This window comes from Triticum dicoccoides, chromosome 4B, assembly GCF_002162155.2.
Source record: "Triticum dicoccoides isolate Atlit2015 ecotype Zavitan chromosome 4B, WEW_v2.0, whole genome shotgun sequence".
NCBI lineage: Eukaryota > Viridiplantae > Streptophyta > Magnoliopsida > Poales > Poaceae > Triticum > Triticum dicoccoides.
This window is the reverse complement of record NC_041387.1, coordinates 400,966,937-400,983,228: the sequence shown is the minus strand read 5'-3', so window position 1 is coordinate 400,983,228 and position 16,292 is coordinate 400,966,937.

Sequence of the window (16,292 nt, the reverse complement as noted above, 5' to 3'; positions counted from 1 at the left end):
TCCAGCGACTCCGGGAGAAGATCCCAAAGCAGCTGGCCGACGAGTCGCGCAAAATCTGTGCAGGAGCTCTTCAGAAGGTGCTGGTGAAGGTGGCCTTCTGCAACCCAGGCCTCAACCTCACCAACGTCCTCAAGTCCTTGCCGCTGGATGCTGATCTGGAAGTGCTCAAGGCCCTTGTCGCACCCATTGTGGACAAGGTGAGTGGGATCAAGAGGGTTGAGGGCGATCGCGTAGATTAGGCCGCCCGTTTTCTCTTTTTCTTGTCGCTGTTGGTCATGTCATGAGAACAGTCTATTAGAGCTGCGACAAGCTATCTTGTAATATAACTCTATTTTGGGTAGAGATTGCTGTGTTATTTCCTTTACTTGATTCCTTCCTTTGTATGTTTTTACCCTACGCTTTTAGGGAACTTGTCGGCGCAGGTACCTTAGCCGCGAGCGCTGAGTGCGGGACATCAGCAGCCTGCTGGCGGTACCGCTTCCGACAAGAAACCTTGTCGCAACTAGTCGCAGCTCACTTAAGTTATTGAGCGGACTCGAAACAAAGTAAGGGCGCAACTAGCTGCGAGTTGGTTCCTCTGCGCACAGGTTTTCCATACAAAGTACGGTCGTTCGAGGAAGATAACTTAAAAATTTAAAACTGATTGCTCAAACTTTGGCAACTTAGCTTTTCTGTCGTTTGCTTTCCGGTAAGGCGAAACTTCCTTGAACGATGTGTGGTCCACACCATTATCTTCTCCTTTCCCCCCGGCAAACTTGTGTGCGAGGGAACCTTCCTTTCCTTTTTTGAGAAAAAGAAGGAAGAGAAAATAATGATATGGAGCCTTACGGCTCGTTACTGCTTACCGGGAGTAGGTGCTGCACGAAGTGTCAGATAACGCATGCAAAAATAAAGTAGATAGCATGATATTGACAAGATGTGCTGAGCACATGAGCTTTACTTATGCACGGGGTCTGCGCCCGGCTTTGTACAAAGGATTACATGCAACATCGGCAAGACTTGTACAAAAGGTGGTTGCCGGAACAGGTTCCGGCAACCGCGCCCTACGGGTAAAACTTACGAAGATGTTCAATGTTCCAGGAGTTACTCACCGGAATGCCATCTTCGGTCTCAAGGCGGACAGCGCCAGGCCTAGTGACTCATTTCACCCGATAAGGGCCTTCCCACTTTGGCGTCAACTTGTTGGAATTCTTGGCGGACTGAACGCGCCGAAGAACAAGGTCGCCTTCCTCGAGACTTCTGGCATTAACTTTGCGGCTATGGTAGCGGTGCAAAGCCTGCTGGTATCGAGCAGCTCGTACAGCAGCCTGAAGACGGTCCTCCTCAAGGAGCAGCGCGTCATCTTGTCGCAGCTGCTCTTGCTCAAGCTCATCATAAGCGAGCACTCGAGGTGACCCGTATACGAGTTCCGTGGGGAGAATTGCCTCTGCTCCATAGACTAGAGCGAAAGGTGTCTGGCCAGCGGCTCGATTTGGCGTCGTCCTGATCGACCAAAGAACCACCGGCAGTTCCTCGATCCAGTTCCTTCCGCACTTGCGCAGCCTGTCGAAAGTCCTAGTCTTGAGCCCGCGCAGCACTTCAGCATTTGCCCTCTCCGCTTGATCGTTGCTTCTCGGGTGAGCAACAGAAGCGAAGCAGACCTTGGCGCCAAGATCTTGGACGTAATGCATGAAGGTGCGGCTCGTGAATTACGTGCCGTTGTCGGTGATGATCCTGTTAGGGATCCCGAAGCGGCAAACAATCGACCTGAAGAACTTGACTGCTGACTGTGTTGTCACCTTCCTCACTGCTTCCACTTCTGGCCACTTTGTGAACTTGTCGATTGCAACGTACAAGTATTCAAAGCCCCCGACGGCTCGGGGAAAGGGGCCGAGGATGTCGAGCCCCCAGACCAAAAATGGCCAGGATAAAGGGACTGTCTGGAGAGCTTGAGCTGGCTGGTGTATCTGCTTGGAATGGAACTGGCACGCTTCACACTTGGTTACTTGTGCAGTTGCATCCTGGAGAGCTGTCGGCCAAAAGAAACCTTGCCGGAACGCTTTGCCGGCAAGTGCTCTTGCGCCAATGTGGTGACCACATATGCCTCCATGTATCTCTGCCAACAGCTTTTGTCCGTCTTCCCGGTGAATACACTTCAATTTCACACCGTTGAGTCTTCTTCTGTACAGTGTGCTATCGACAAACTGGTACATACTTGACTGCCGGGCTACTCTTTCCGCTTCTTCTTGCTCTTCGGGAAGTTCTCCTGTCTGAAGGAAACAGACAATCTGCTGTGCCCATGCTGGAGCGTGCGGCTTGACAACAAGGACTAAAGGCATATCTGCTGCTGCGGGAACATCCGCTTCTACGGCAAGAACCTGCGGCTCAGCCGGAGCTTGACGTTCCCCGGCAAGCTTGCCGGAGCAAATCTTGTCGGGAGCGTTTGCTTCAACGGAACAAGCCCTAGGGCTCGCCAGAGCAGGCTGCTCCTCAGCATCCTTGGTGTTGATCTTGGGGACCTTCTTGGCGGCGGCTTCGGGGAGCTCTACCGGAAAATAGTCACCAAAAATCAACTTCCTCTTTTTGCTCTGTCCAGTTGATGGTGTTACAGACGGTCGAGTCAGCTTGAGCACAAAGATCCCTGGTTCCACAGGTAACTTAAGTGCGGCGCGCTTCGACAGGCCATCGGCAATGTCGTTCTGAGCTCTTGGAACATGCTCCATCTGTAGGCCGTCAAAGTGCTCTTATAGCTTTCTCACTTCATCAACGTAAGCTTCCATCAACGGACTCTGATAATTCTTGTTCACTTGGCGGACGACAAGCTGGGAGTCACCCCTAACAATGAGCTTCTTGATCCCAAGGTCTACCGTGATCCTGAGACCGGCAAGCAATCCTTCATACTCTGCAGTATTGTTCGTTGCTTGCTCCTTGGGAAAGTGGATCTGGACTACGTACTTGAGGTGCTCTCCGGTGGGTGCACCAAGTAGCACGCCCGCACCGGCGCCTTGCAGCGAGAAGGCACCATCAAAGTACATCAGCCACTCTTTGCTTGCTTCCTTGACGGGGATGCTCGTTTCTGGGATTTCTTCATCTTGTGTTGGCGTCCACTCTGCTATGAACTCTGCCAATGCTCTGCTTTGGATAGTTGAAGTGCTCTCAAACTTGAGGCCAAAGCTTGACAGTTCCAGCGCCCACTTGACAATCCTGCCTGTTGCTTCGGGATTTTGCAGTATCCTCTTTAGCGGAAAACGAGTGACGACTGTGATCTCATGTGCTTGGAAGTAATGGCGCAGCTTTCTCGAGGCCATGAGAAGGCCAAAAAGCAACTTCTGCACACCAGAGTACCTTGATCTAGCTCCCTGCAGAAGGGAACTGACAAAGTAAACTGGGCGCTGCACCATTCTTCTCTGCATCTTGTCACGCTCCTGCGCAGATCCATCTTTGTCGGGAGCAGAGCTTGCCGGTGAAGTCCCTTGCTTGTCGCTGGATGCATCTGCCGTGGTTGCTGGCTCATCATCCGCCTCCCTCTCCGCTACTAACACAACACTAACCACTTGATTGGTTGCCGCTATATATAGCAGCAACTTCTCTTGTGGCTTAGGTGCGACAAGTGTTGGAGTGGAGGACAGGTATCTCTTCAAGTCCTGCAGCGCAGCCTCCGCTTCCAGAGTCCATTTCATTGGACCTGCCTTTTTCAATATTTTGAAAAACGGCAGGGCGCGCTCAGCAGACCTAGAGATAAACCTGCTGAGAGCAGCTACGCAACCGGCAAGCCTTCGTACATCCTTGACGCGCTTTGGTGCTTCAATCTGCTCAATGGCCTTGATCTTGTCGGGATTGGCTTCAATTCCCCGTTGAGACACGAAGAACCCGAGAAGCTTGCCGGAAGGGACTCCAAACACACACTTCTCGGGGTTAAGCTTGAGGTTGATCCTGCGCAGATTTGCAAAGGTTTCGTCTAAATCTTGAATCAGAGTTGCTTTGTCCTTGCTCTTGACCACTATGTCATCCATGTAGGCTTCCACATTTCTGTGTATTTGCGGCTCAAAAGCGTCATGGACTACCCTTGCAAATGTTGAACCAGCATTCTTTAAACCGAAAGGCATCCATACGAAACAGTATGTGCCACATGGGGTGATGAATGCGGTCTTCTCCTCATCCTCTTCTGCCATGAAGATCTGATGGTATCCTGAGTATGCATCAAGAAATGAAAGCAAGTCACATCCGGCCGTGGAGTCAACAATCTGGTCGATGCGCGGCAAGGGAAATGGGTCTTTGGGGCAAGCTTTATTAACATCGGTAAAATCGATACAAAGCCTCCATTTCCCGTTTGCCTTGCGCACGACTACAGGATTGGCCAACCACGTAGGATGGAGCACTCCTCTGACAAGGCCTGCTGCTTCCAATTTATTGATTTCTTCTGCAATGAATTCTTGGCGCTCCACTGCCTGTTTCCTGACTTTCTGCTTGACGGGCCGCGCATGAGGACAGATGGCAAGATGGTGCTCGATTACTTTCCTGGGAACACCGGGGATGTCAGACGGTTGCCACGCAAACACGTCGACGTTCGCCTGTAGGAAAGCAACGAGCGCGCTTTCCTATTTGGGGTCGAGAGTGGCACTGATGGTGAAGGTACCACCAGTGCCATCCTCCTTGGCGGACACCTTCTTGGTTTCTGGTGGAGCTGTTATTGTCTTCTTACACTTGCCGGTGGAGCTCGATGGTGCGTCCTTGGCGGTAGCGCAGCACTCCGAAGAGGTGCGCTTGCCGGAGTGGGCATCAGAACTCTTGCCGGACTTGGTCTTCTTCTTTGCCCCGGGAGCTTCAACGGCAAGTGACTTGCGATCTGTTGCGGCTGCTGCTTCCCGGTAGATCTTGTCGGCGCAGATAAGAGCATCCTTCTTGTCGCCAGGGACAGAGATGACAATTATCGGGCCTGGCATCTTCAGCATGTTGTATGCATAGTGAGAGGCTGCCATAAACTTGGCTAGTGCTGGACGGCCGAGTATCCCATTGTAGGGCAATGGAAAGTCAGCAACGTCAAAAGTGACCCTCTCAGTCCTGAAGTTCAACTCGCTGCCAAATGTCACCGGCAACGTGATTTTTCCCTTCGGCTTGCTCCTTCCCGGATTGATTCCTTGGAATGTGCCGGTCTCTTCGAGCTCGCCATCAGGGATCTGGAGTTTCTGAAGTACCGTGGAGGAGATCAGGTTCAAGCCAGCTCCGCTGTCAACTAGCATCTTAGTGACCTTGAGGTTGCGGATAGTTGGTGAAACCAACATGGGCAAGCACCCGACCGCAGTTATGCGATCGGGGCGGTCCTCAATATCAAAGATGATAGGCGTGCTGGACCATTTCAGAGGCTTGCGTGACTCGATGGGTGGTTCTGCCGCATTGACTTCCTGCACCCACTGCTTGAGCTGGCGGTGTGAAGTATGCAGAGAAGCTCCGCCGTCAACGCACAGGACCTCTGTGGCTTTTTGGAACTCCTGCTCATCGGTCTCATCATCATCCATATCTTCATCGTCGTCGTCATCTTCATCCTTGTCGCGGCCGCGGGGAGGTCTGTCTCCTTGTCGCTGCTTGGCCTTGCCGCGGCGTCCTCCTCGACCGGGACGTTTCTTGATGGCTCCTCCAGCACCTTCCTGGGATTTCTCCTTGTCGCGCCGCTCGTATTCAGCCTTTTGCTGCTCGACAAGCTGCTCGACCTTCTTGCAGCTCTGGAGGTCATGGCCCTTGGTGCGGTGGATCTTGCAGTACTGCCTGTTGGTGCCGTCCTGCTTGTCGGCAACCGCCACAGCCTGGTGGTTGGTGCCCGCGGCAATCTCCTTGCCGGGGCTACCAACTTTGGCTTTCTTGCCGGACTGCTCAACGACTAGCACCTCTTTGCCTTTCTTCTTCCTGTTGTTCCGCCGCCGGTTTCTCTTTGCCGGGGCAGTCTCCTCACTATCAGATCCACCTGTATTCTCTCTGGGGAGTTTCCTCCCTTCCTCAGCACGCGCACACTTGTCGGCCAGGGCATATAGCTCACTGACGTCTCTGATCTTGCACATCGCCATCTCCTCCCGCATCCTGCAGTTTCGCACGTTCTGATGGAACACGCTGATCACCGCGGCAGGTTGGATGTCTGGGATGTTGTGCTGTACGTGGCTGAATCTCTGAATGTACTTGCGCAGGGGCTCTCCTTCCTTCTGGGCGAGCAGATGAAGGTCACTCTCTTGGCCATGAGGCTTGTGGCCGCCCGTAAAGGCGCCGACAAACTGATGGCACAGGTCTGCCCAGGAGGAAATGGAGTTGTCCGGCAAGTGCATGAGTCAGGATCTGACATTGGGCTTGAGCACCAGCGGGAAGTAGTTGGCAAGGATCTTGTCGTCTCGTCCCCCGGCAGCCTGCACCGCAATGGTGTAGATGCTGAGGAACTCCGACGGATGCGACTTGCCGTCGTACTTCTCTGGCACGTCTGGCTTGAAATTCTTCGTACTGGGCCACTGGACTTGCCGCAGCTCACGAGTGAACGCAGAGCAACCTACCGCGTATGGCAAGTCGCCTGGTTCCCCTGGCGCATGCATGTCAACAGAGGGCCCAGCGCGCTGGTCGGATTGATGCCGCGCTTCTCTTCGGCGCTCGATGCGAGTACGAGCGTCTTCTTGCTGTCGTTCGTGAAGAACTTGGCGCTGATCGCGACGAGCTCGTGGATCCGATGATGCGGTGGAGTCGCTGTCGAGGTGGATCCGGCGAGTCGGCGATCTTGGCCTTCGGGGTGGAGAGTGCATGGTGGTTGCACCCCCACCGGTTTCGTCGCCACCGGCTCGTGCCTGGCAGTCTTGCTGCGGCAGTGATGTACTCGGCTGCCGCGGAGTGTCGCCGTTGGCGAAGCCAATGAGACTCTGAATGGTGGCCCTCCATCCGTCGATCTTGTCTTCCATTGGAGGGTAATCCAGGAGTAGCTGAGCTCGCGCCAAAGCTTCTGTTGGAGTGGTGGGCGGCAGTGGCGAACGGTGCGAGGAGCGGGATGTGCTCGGACTTCTAATTATGTTAGAAGGAGCGGCATCCCGTCCAGGCGACCGTGTCTCGCTCGTGCCAGCACGCAGGCGCGCATGCTGGTCCTGAGCACCCCGAGATCCACCAGCTCGATCTTGTTCCAACAAACGCATGGCAATGCGAGTACCATGACGTTGTCGGTCCTGCGCCTCCTGAGATGGGCGCGGTACATGTACGGACGCCGAGGTCTACGCGGCCTTGTCCTTGGACCTGGCAGGGCCGTGATCTCCCTTGTCGATGTCCATTCTTCCGTCGGCGTCTGCCCCACCGCTCATTTGCTCCGGTGGTGGTGGGACCGACATGGACGGAACAGCTGCCGCCGAAGTCTTCTTCTTTGGTGGCATGTCGATGAAGAAAATGAAGATCTAGCTTGTGTGAACGCCGGATCAGGTTCACACAATCTCGACGCCCCCTACCTGGCGCGCCAAAGATGTCGGGGAAGCTGATCCACGAACACCTATGGGGACCGGCGGGCCGAGCCCCTTTCGGTTCGGCGGGGGGCGGAGATCGCACGAAGAGCGGATCGAGGCGAAACACACGAGCAGTTTACCCAGCTTCGGAGCTCTCCGGAGAGATAATACTCCTACCGCTGCTTGTCTGATTGTATTGAGTTCTTGCTCGGGTGCGCTGAGTGCTACAGTACACACGAGACCGAGCGTGAGTGTTTTCTGGTTTCCAGCTGAAAGAACCCCCTTCTACGTTGCGCACGGGCCTCCTTTTATATGCTCAAGGGGTCTCCGACAGGTGGCAATGTAGACAAGGGCAAAAATGGAAAAGGAGTTGTGGTTGGTACAGCTACCTGTACAGTGTTTCCTACCTAACCCTGATGGTAGGGGACAAAGGCATTGAATGCCCGTCTGCGTCGCCCAAATAGTGCAAAAAGGACCGTCAGGGACGCCACCACTTGCCATGATGGCGATCTTGTCAGTGTCGCTCGCCACCTCGCACCGCTGGCTACACAGCCTCCTGGCACGCGCGTCTGGAAAGGCCCCAAGGCGACACGTTGGTGGATGTGCTGGAGCGTGGGTACAGAGTGGTAGCCTGCCGCGGCAAGGCGTCTTGTCGCGTCCGGAAGCTTGTCGCTCACCGGGCCTTGCCGGGACGCGCGGCGCGTCGCGGCAAGTTCCTTGAAATGCCTTGGTTGGCCTTCCCGGCAAGCTCCTCTTGCCGGGGCCTTGTCTCCTTGGCCTGAATACTTTGTTCTTGAATGGCTCCAAAGGAACCACGGGGGACCTTGGCGGTCACCCGGCAAGCCTTGCCGCGGGGCGCTGCAACTGCCCGTGCACAAGTTCGGGATATTAGGGTACCCCTATTCTAGTACACTGACAGATTCATAAGGTAATTTAATTTTCTTCCTAGGAAAGTGTTCCATTCCCTTCCTTAACGGAAATTGGAATCTAATGTTTCCTTCTTTTAGATCAATAATTGCACCAATTGTTCTAAGGAAAGGTCTACCAAGAATAATAGGACATGTAGGATTGCAATCTATACCAAGAACAGTGAAATCTATGGGCACATAATTCCTATTTGCAACAATAAGAACATCATAATCCTTCCCATAGGTTTCTTAATGGTGGAATCTGCAAGATGAAAATTTAAAGAACAATCATCAAATTCACGGAAACCTAGCACATCACACAAAGTTTTTGGAATCGTGGAAACACTAGCACCCAAATCACACAAAGCATAGCATTCATAATCTTAAATCTTAATCTTAAAAGTAGGTTCCCACTCATCATATTCTAGGGATGGAAACTTCTAATTCAAGCTTTTCTTCAAAAGATTGCATCATAGCATCAACGATATTTTTAGTAAAAGCTTTATTTTGATTATAAGCATGAGGGGAATTTAACACGGGTTGCAACAAGGAAATACTATCTATTAAAGAACAATTATCATAATTAAATTCCTTGAAATTCAAAATAGTGGGTTCATTGCTACTTAAAATCTTGACGTCTCCAATCCCACTTTTACCAATGTTTTGCATCTAGATCTAAAAACTCTGAATCACTAGGACGCCTTTTAACTAAAGTTGACTCATCTCCAGTCCCATCTTTATCAAGATTAATATTGGAAAACAAAGACTTAATAGGAGTCACATCAAGCACTTTTAGATCTTCATCATTATTATTTAGAGCCTCAGGTTTAGCGGCCATCTTATTAACTAAGGTGGCTTGTTTATCAGAAATTTGGCCTACTAAATTTTCAAGATGAGCAAGTTGAGATTTCAAACCATAAAATTCCTTAGACATATCATCAAGCTCTTTATTCATATACTCCATAAAACCCTTTTTGTTCTTTAAGCTCATTTCTAAAGAAGTTATTATGCTCAAATTGTAAAGACATAAAGCTTCTAATGTTGTTTTCAATTTCTTCAAACCTCCTAAGGTGAGGATCAACACTTTTTGCCAGAGCTATCAAAGCAAACAGGCACACCAACACACAAACACACAAGAATCAAGCGAAAAGAGGCGAACGGAAGAGTGGTGAAGAAAAGGCAAAGGTTTTTGAAAACCATTTTAGAAGTGGGGAGAGGAAAACGAGAGGCAAATGGCAAATAATGTAATGCAAGGGAGAAGAGTTTATGATGGGTACTTGGTATGGCTTGACTTGACGTACATCTCCCGGCAACGGCGCCAAAAATCCTTCTTGCTACCTCTTGAGCTTGTGTTGGTTTTCCCTTGAAGAGGAAAGGGTGATGCAGCAAAGTAGCGTAAGTATTTCCCTCAGTTTTGAGAACCAAGGTATCAATCCAATAGGAGATGACGCACAAGTCATTGAATACCTACACAGACAATCAACAACTTGCAACCAACATGATAAAGGGGTTGTCAATCCTTTCACGGTCACTCACAAAAGTGAGATCTGATAGAGATAGATAAATGGTAAAGTAAATATTTTTGGTATTTTTGGTTTATATATTGGAAAGTAAAGATTGCAAAATAGTAGATCGAAAACTAGCAAGATGTAAACGAGATTCAATAATATGGAAAAGAGACCTGGGGGCCATAGGTTTCACTAGTGGCTTCTCTCGAGATAGCATATATTAAGGTGAGTGAGCAAATTACTGCCGAGCACTTGATAGAAAAGTGCATAATTATGATGACATCTAAGGCAATGATCATGAACATAGGCATCATGTCCGTGTCAAGTAGACCAACTCCTGCCTGCATCTACTACTATTACTCCACACAACAACCGCTATCCAGCATGCATCTAGAGTATTAAGTTCATAAAGAACGGAGTAACGCATTAAGCAAGATGACATGATGTAGAGGAATTAACTCAAGCAATATGATGAAAACCCCATCTTGTTATCCTCAATGACAACAATACAATACGTGCCTTGCTGCCCCTACTATCAAGCTAAGCACTTCTCCCATTGCAAGAAAGATCAATCTAGTAGGCCAAACTAAACCGATAATTCGAAGAGACTTGCAAAGATATAAAATCATGCATATAAGAATTCAGAGAAGAACCAAATAATATGCATAGATAATCTTTATCATCAATCTACAATTCATCAGATCTCGGCAAACACACCGCAAAAGAGTATTACATCAAATAGATCTCCAAGAACATCGAGGAGAACATGGTATTGAGAATCAAAGAGAGAGAAGAAGCCATCTAGCTAATGACTATGGACCCGAAGGTCTGTGGTAAACTAATCACGCTTCATCGGAGAGGTAATGGTGTTGATATAGAAGCCCTCCATGATCGAATCCCCCTCCGGCAGATCGCCAGAAAAGGCCCCAAGATGGGATCTCACGGGTACAGAAGGTTGCGGCGGTGGAAAAGTTGTTTCGTGGCCCCCCTTGATGTTTTAGGGTATAAGAGTATATATAGGTGAAGGAACTAGGTCAGGGGAGCCACGAGGGGCCCACGAGGGTGGGGGTGCGCCTACCCCCCTGGGCGCGCCCTCCTGCCTCGTGGCTTCCTCGTTGTGTCTCCGACTTCATCTCCAAGTCTTCTGGTTCGCTTTCGGACCAAGAAAGATCATCGCGAAGGTTTCATTCTGTTTGGACTTTGTTTCGTATTCCTTTTCTGCAAAACTCTAAAATAGGCAAAAAACAAAAATTGGCACTGGGCCCTCGGTTAATAGGTTAGTCCCAAAAATAATATAAAAGAGCATATTAAAGCCCATTAAACATCCAAAATAGATAATATAATAGCATGGAACAATTAAAAAATTATAGATACGTTGGAGACGTATCACACCTCTCCATCAAATTCCTCAGTCCCCTGTGCAGACTGAAGAAATATTAATAGGGTCTGAAGAAATTCCAGACGAAATAGAGAACCAGACTGTTGATGAAACTGCTGCCTCAATTCCTCCGTCTGAAGTATCTGAAGTTGTGATTCAAGAGATAGTGAGGCCTTCTACTGCAAATATTTAGTCCAAGCCTCAAAATCCTCATTCTGGCACAAAGAAGCTAAAATTCAAGAATGACACTTTCTTCGCTGAGCATCATTTCTTCACTGATGCAAATCCATATGACTCAGCAAGGCTAAGGCGCAAGAGGTTTTGGACTGCAAGTCAGATGAACTTATATGCATCATTTCTATTCAGCAAGGACAAAGTTTTCCAGCACCGTCACATTCCTCATGTGGATATGGAGTCCATTCCATGCTTTTAACCAGTTCTAAATGTTCTTCACGAAGCTGGACTCCTCAATTTTTGTGCTGATATCTGTGATTGGAATGAAGAGCTAGTTCTTCGGTTCTATGCAACTTTGCACCTCACTGGCAATGTGGTTGATTTCGATTCATGGGTGCTAGACTGGATGACTGAAAACACTCATTATAAAGCTCCTACCTCTGAATTGCTTCATGCCATCCCAGTTAGTCCTCCTACTGAAGGCGCAAGGCTGATCTATGAAGAACCTGAACTTCAAAATCATCTCATGCAAGTGTTTATGAAGCCTTTGCGGCCTGGCCAAGCTCCAAGAACCACCTTCCTAGTGAAGGATTTGTTGTATGTGCCAAGAACCATCTATCACATATTGACCAAAATCCTCAATCTGATCAAAGGCCACAACTCTGAAGAAGAAGAAGTTTTTGGCATCATGAAGAATATGTTGTTCAACATCATACATGGGATTCCCATTAACTACCATTATTTCTTCATGAGGACTTTGGCAAATGTTGCACTGTGGCCGTTTGAATTGAAGCCCTATGCTCATTGGATAATGAAATTCATCAGAACCAGGTCTTCAATTCCATACAAGGCCGATTTTCAGAATCACCTTAGCTTTCTGCCTCCTATTGAAGTCCTCAAAAGGACTATTTCTTCTGTTGATGAAAAAGGCAAAGTCGTGGTTATTGATGAAGGCGCTCGTCCATGGGATGGTCAATTCCATAAGGCTGCATCTTACACCACCAATGATGACTCTGCTACTCAAGATTCTGCCACTAAAGCCTCAAAGCAAAATCCTCAAGCCACTGCCCCACGAGTGATGGATGATCGTGAGCTTCTTCTAAGTCTTCACAAGAAAGTTGATCGCAATCACAAGTGGGTCAAGCGTCAATTTGGCTCGATTCTTCAGAACATGATTGCTACTCTATGAAGAAGAATCACTATTGTGCGCATGAAATGTTCGATCGCACTTGGGCCATACTTTCTCATCTCTATAGTGCTGAAGACCTCAAGCAGATGGACTTTCAACGGAACTTTGAGTGGTTAAATCCTCCCTCAAAGAAATTCAAGAAGGTAAAAGTTCCTTAATTGGTCACAAGTTCGTTTTCTTCATCGCGTGAGACAGATGAAGCTGAGGATCTCGATGACACTGCGGCAGGCACTACATCGACAAATGACCCCGACAATGCTGGCGCTCCTCCATCGACCTCGTGATGATATTCTTCAGGGGCGTTAGTCCTCAAGTTTCGTCCCTTTTGGTCATTTGATGACAAAGGGGGAGAAATTTGAGTTAGTCTTCAAGCGGGTCTTATATATGGGCTATTTTTTCTTGTTAAGTTACAACTCTTGCTCTTCTGAAGTGTTTGTTGGTTGAGTTCTAAACTTAAGTCCAATGGTGGTCTGATACTTTTGAACTGCTTTCTGCATGCTTATTTCCTCAAGTACCTTAATGCACGCATGTTGAATGTCGTCAGACACCATTACCCATCATGCATTTCAAATTCTTCATATTATGTGTTAAATGCGTGAATGGATTGCAAGATATAGGGGGAGATCTCCATGATTTACTCTACAATGTGCATTTGCAATCCAAAGCAAATTCCTCAAATATGCACATCTTCAGGGGGAGTTCTTATATATCCTACAATCAAATTCTTCAATATCAGTATTTACACTTCATATGATTATCCCCGTTGAAAACATAACCTATTTGTCATCGATCATCAAAAAGGGGGAGATTGTAAGTGCATCTAGTGCCCCTTAGTGATTTTGGTGTATTGAAGACTTATAGGTTAAGGGACTAATGTGTTTGTGAGTGTGCACAGGTTCTATAAGCTACTGAGGAGTTTGATATTTCCGAAGAAAGCCGACCCCTAAAAATGAATGTCTTCAGTTGAAAACTTTGGTCTTCTTGAAGACTTTGAAAATGAGGAAATTAGTGTGACCTTGAAGATATTGATATTAATACAAGGATTATGAAGCATGAAGACTTTTGTTTTTGTAGTTTCATTTTCCTTTCTTGAGTCATAGGAAACACCGTACTGCTAATGGGGGTCGAGGTAAAACTAAGAAAAACTTTCCAAGTGATGCTCATCTCAAAGCCTACACATGCCCAATCCTTCGAGTGAAGCCTTTCGAAATCTCATACAGTTTAGTCAATTTCTTCAGTGACAGAGACGAAGATCTTCTTGTCTTTGAGGAATTTGTTCTGACCAAGGAGTTAGGAATTCGCTAGTGCGGATTGCCTACAAGTGAGGAACATGATAGCCCTGAGGAATTTGAGAGCTCAAATTTTTGACTATTGTTGTGCTACATGCCAGTTGTCCCAAATATCTTATCCACCTAATGATCATATCGTTAGGGGCATTTATGTCTTATCATGTCGGGCTGCTCCCTGGCTATAAATAGCCGCCACCCCTCAACAACTAGTTGGTTGGCTACTCCGAGAGAAACTGACACTTGTCATTTAGAGCATCCCATCCTCCGAGGACTTTGAGAGAAAATCATCAGTGAGGAAAACCCAAAACCCCAACACCTAAAACCCAAAGTGATTGAGCATCACTGAAGATATTGTTCATGTGTGGAACCGACACTTGTTACCTTTGAAGATTGTGCATCTTCCAGACAGTTAGGCATCATGGTCTAGAGCATCCAAGAGGAATTGTGGATCGCCGGGTGACCAAGTTTGTGAAGGTTTGGAAGTCACCTTGAAGACTTACCACGAGTGATTGGGCGAGGTCCGTGTGACCTTAGCTCCAGGAGTGATACGTCTCCGTCGTATCTACTTTTCCAAACACTTTTGACCTTGTTTTGGACTCTAAATTGTATGATTTGAATGGAACTAATCCAGACTGGCGCTGTTTTCAGCAGAATTGCCATGATGTTGTTTTTTGTGCAGAAAATAAAAGTTCTCGGAATGACCTGAAACTCCACGGAACATCTTAGAAAAAATAATAAAAAATTCTCGCCAAAGATGAAGACTAGGGGGCCCACACCCTGTCCACGAGGGTGGGGTACCCCCCCTCCTGGGCGCGCCCCCCTACCTCATGGGCCCCCTGGAGACCCTCCGACGCCAACTCCAACTCCATATATTGGCTTTCGGGGAGAGAAAAATCAGAGAGAAGAAATCATCGCGTTTTATGATACGGAGCCGCCGCCAAGCCCTAATCTCTCTCGGGAGGGCTGATCTGGAGTCCGTTCGGGGCTCCGGAGAGGGGGATTCGTCGCCGTCGTCATCATCAACCATCCTCCATCATCAATTTCATGATGCTCACCGCCGTGCGTGAGTAATTCCATCGTAGGCTTGCTGGACGGTGATGGTTTGGATGAGATTTATCATGTAATCAAGTCAGTTTTGTTAGGGTTTGATCCCTAGTATCCACTATGTTCTGAGATTGATGTTGCTATGACTTTGCTATGCTTAATGCTTGTCACTAGGGCCTGAGTGCCATGATTTCAGATCTGAACCTATTATGTTTTCATGAATATATGTGTGTTCTTGATCCTATCTTGCAAGTGTATAGTCACCTACTATGTGTTATGATCCGGCAACCCCAAAGTGACAATATTCGGGACCACTCCCGGTGATGACCATAGTTTGAGGAGTTCATGTATTCACTATGTGCTAATGCTTTGTTCCGGTTCTCTATTAAAAGGTGGCCTTAATATCCCTTAGTTTCCAATAGGACCCCGCTGCCACGGGAGGGTAGGACAAAAGATGTCATGCAAGTTCTTTTCCATAAGCACGTATGACTATATTCGGAATACATGCCTACATTACATTGATGAATTGGAGCTAGTTCTGTGTCACCCTATGTTATGACTGTTACATGACGAACCGCATCCGGCATAATTATCCATCACTGATCCGGTGCCTACGAGTTTTCCATATACTGGTTCTCGCTTATTTACTTTTCCGTTGCTATTGTTACAATCACTACAAAATACCAAAAACATTACTTTTGTTGTCTTTACTTTTGTTACCGTTACCACCACTATCATATTACTTTGCTACTAAACACTTTGCTGCAGATACTAAGTTTCCAGGTGTGGTTGAATTGACAACTCAGCTGCTAATACTTGAGAATATTCTTTGGCTCCCCTTGTGTCGAATCAATAAATTTGGGTTGAATACTCTACCCTCGAAAACTGTTGCGATCCCCTATACTTGTGGGTTATCAAGACCTTTTTCTGGCACCATTCCCGGGGAGCATAGCTCTATTCCTTGAGTTACTTGGGATTTATATCTGCTGGACACCATGAAGAACTTGAAAGACGATCGAACTACTATTTTGCCCTCAACTACGAGGGGAGGTAAGGAACTGCCATCTAGCTCTGCACAAGATTCTCCTTCCGTTATAAGTAAGCTTGCGACACCTAAACCTGCTACTGCTATGAATTCTAATATGTCGCATGTTAGTGATGATGCCACTTCTGCTATGCATGATACTTATGATGAAACTACTTCTATGCTTGATAATACTGTGCCCCTTGGTAAATTTCTCGATGAGCAAATTGCTAGGTCTAGAGAAAGAGAAATTATTGAATCTGAATACGATGATGAGAGTGATGATGAAAATATGCCTGCTATTCTTGAGGGTTATCTTTTTGATGCGGAATCTTCTGCAGCTATTTT